This window comes from Silene latifolia, chromosome 5 (genome assembly GCF_048544455.1).
Source record: "Silene latifolia isolate original U9 population chromosome 5, ASM4854445v1, whole genome shotgun sequence".
NCBI classification, from domain to species: Eukaryota; Viridiplantae; Streptophyta; class Magnoliopsida; order Caryophyllales; family Caryophyllaceae; genus Silene; species Silene latifolia.
The window spans coordinates 71542859-71546634 of NC_133530.1; positions in this window are offsets into that span (position 1 = coordinate 71542859).

A 3776-nucleotide genomic window follows, 5' to 3' on the forward strand; every position below is an offset into this window, starting at 1 on the left:
TCATTTGGATGTTTTCACATGTAATTGAGCATTAAATCCAACTTTGACATTAATTGTATGCTAATTAATTGTTCACCGACTTAGTTAATTTCTCACATGTTATGATTAATCTATTGGATGTTGTATTGCATGCATATAATCGACGATATATCGAGTACGAATAACTTCCCTAATCATTAGTAGAGGCCGCTATCGAGGCGGGCGGGATTAGGTGTTCGATCAAAAGAGCTTCCTAATACGTACCCTCACCCCTTACTCCAGATATCTGTGAACACCCGTGTTCATTGGCATCCACGAGAGTCATTCTAGACATAGAATGCTAAGGGTAACGATTGCTTAGTGTTCATATCTTTACTTTGTGTCTAGACATGACACGAGGTATTCGAACGGTTCCAATTTCCCATAAAAATTGGTGGCGACTCCATACAAAAATGCAAACGCTTGTTTCTCTTTCCTCCCAAGCGCCCCCGTGGGCCCCCGCTGTCCACAGTTTGGCGACTCTGCTGGGGATAATACACTTACGTGTAGCAAGGGTGAAACTTAAACAAGGTTAGGGAATAGTTTGTATAAGACAATTGTCGGTTTTCATAACTCGGTCTTCCAAGATCGTTTTATTCGGCCTTCCTAGGCCCAACCCAACCCATTCGACCAATCGTCCCGTCTAAACGGTCCTAATTCTTATTTGGGCCCAAGGATGGATAGCGATTGACGTCATCCATACCATGATGCTTACTCTTGTTTGTATCAAGGACCTTCACTACTTGAGGAAATGGACTAGTAATCGGCCTTACTCTTGTTTGGTACGAGCCTCTCCACAGACTTCGGGTTTGATGGTTCGGTATGGCAACCCACCCTTTAAACCAAAACCCTTTTAAATGCACTCAGCATCCCGTTATAATGCTTGTATAAATGTTTGTACCTTACGTGATCGCCATTTCTAAACAAAACCATGACGATTTTTCAAATCAAAACCCTTTTCTTAACCAAAATTTCGAAATAGGCCTTCAATTAACGCAAAATCCAGTCAAAACTCTGTCTGTTTGTCGTGTCAAAATTCGGGCCACAAGCCCATTTCAAACCTCACTTCGAGTCCACTCCTACAACTACAATATAGTTGACTAGGACACACATTTTCAAAAACTTTGTCTTTCTTCAAAGCTCACTCAACACAAGTGGCACACACCCACTTCACGAGTCAAAACATTTCTTCTTTTAGCAAGTGTGTTAGAATGGTCGATCGTGTTTTGATTCGTCGCCGATCTCTTATCCAGTTTTCAAGATGCCTGGATCCAGCGAAACAAACCTCCACCAACTTCAAGATGGTAATGATCGAATCCTAGCCGCGCTAGCCCAAATACAAGTTACCCAAGACCAAGTCTATGACCGCCTTGAGCTCATCGAGGGCCGTATCTATGCCGTAGAGGGAAGGTTGCCCCCTCATGAAAATGAAGTACTAGGTGACTCTGATAATGAATCCAAGGATGAAAATCCTCTCATGGGGATGACTGTAGCCGAGAAAAGACTCCAATACTTAGAGGAGCAATTGATGTACCTTAAGGGGGATGACATTTATAGGGAGAACAATCGCAAGTATGAGGCCGTCAATTCCAAATTGCCAACCAACTTCAATATGACGGATATCCCTAAATTCAAGGGGCACGAGAACCCTTTAAACCACATCCGTGCCTTCAAGGATTACATGTCTATCAAAGGCATCAAACCCGAGATGTTCTTAAGGATCTTTCCTTCATCTCTTGACACCATCCCAAAGCAATGGTTCTACTCCTTAGATCACAAGAAGTTCGCTACTTGGGAAGATGCCGCAATCGAGTTTTCTAAACAATATGCGGATAATGCCGAGATCCAAGTTAACATGCGCACTCTAGAGGTTCTTACCCAAAATGACAAAGAAGGATTCACCGACTTCCTAAGTAGGTGGAGGAAGACTAGTACCCAACTAGTTGAACGCCCGGATGAGGCTACCCTTGTGGAGAAGTTTGTGGACAATCTCAAACCCATCTATGCCAATCATTTGAGATACCAAAACATCAAAACTTTTAAGGACTTAACCGTACTAGGGACAAGAATTGAAGATGACATCCGTAAAGGACTCTTGTCCAAAACGGTAGGTCGAGGATATCAAGGTTCAACAAGTCGTTCATACGGCTCTACTAGCAAGACAGATGAAGTTAACCTTCTTGAGCCATCCAAGAAAACTACCCCACCAAGAAAATTCACAAATCTTGGGGACACTTACTCCAACGCTCTAAAAAGATTAATGAAGCAAGGCAAACTCCAACCCATTGGACCTACTCCCTAACCCAAAAGGAAATCCAAATTCTGGGACGAGAATTCGTACTGTGAATACCATAGGGGCAAGGGGCACGACACAGAAAAATGCTACAAGTTGAAAAACGTGCTTCAAGACATGATTGAAGATGGTCGATTGCCAATACCACCGGGAGGTAAACCCAACAACACTCAGAATCCTCTTGGAGTTCTAGTGATCACAAGTGATGAATCTACCTTAGATTGCTCACACCTCATTTCTCCAATCGAAAATGAAATCTATGCAATCGAGAATGAAGGGCTCTACTCTACTATCTCCCCTATCATTTCCGACTTCATCACATGGGCAAGGAGTGTGGATAGACAAGTTTGGGAATTAGAGAATGTGGTGACAACTTTACGCAATCCCAACGCAACGACCAAAGAACATGTGCCACTAATCTTCTCACAAAATGCCACTATGCAAGAAATAGTCACCGTAGTTGATAAACTAGTCGACCAAATCATACGACTAGAAGATGATATCATGAGAATGAGGGAACTAATCGCAATCAATGGGGTTTGGGCCGACGATGATGAAGACGAGTATCTCATTGAAAACTCCCTATTCAAAGAAATAGTCCAAAATGGTGAAGACCAAGATGTGGACCACCTAACTCGTTCGGGTCGTCCATATCAAAGCACTACTCAAAATGGTCCAACCAACGTCATCAAACCAAGTGACAACGAAGATGACTCCACTGATCATTTGCTCAAGCAATTACAGAAGACGAAGGCTGATCTTTCAGTCTGGCAATTAGTAGCAAGCTCATTCCCACATCGCCAAGCTTTACTGCAAGCTTTGGCCAAACTAAATGTAGCACATAATTCGACACCCGAAGATGTAGTCAACTTGGTCTTCCAAGAATCACCAAAGCTAAGTAATCTTATTACTTTCTCAGACGAAGATTTGCCACCTTTTGGCGCCAGTCACAACCTTGCTCTTTACATCATCTTGTCATTTGTCTAAAGAAAAACGTGCCAATGACTTTGGTAGATGATGGCTCCGCGGTCAACGTCATACCCCTCAAAACAGCATACAAGCTAGGCATGAAAGAGTCGGATTGGACCCCTACCAATCAAGGTGTGCGTGCATATGATGGTACACGACGAAAGGTGGTAGGACTTGTTAACCTAACCATAGCCACAGAGCCAATTGAACGAAAGGTTAACTTCCAAATAGTGGACATTGAAGCTTCCTTCAACATACTTCTGGGAAGGCCGTGGATTCACGCTTCCAAAGCGGTAACATCCACTCTTCATCAAAAGATCAAGATCCCACTAAATGGCAAAGTAGTGACGATCACTTCGTCACCCATCAAGGCAATAATCGAAAAACAGTCGAACAATCAAGTCCTTGCGGATCCCGTATACGAACTTGGAGGTTTCGAAAGTGTAAGCGTCATAGAAAGCGAGTTGGCACTCTTATACTATGATCCCTACTCCAA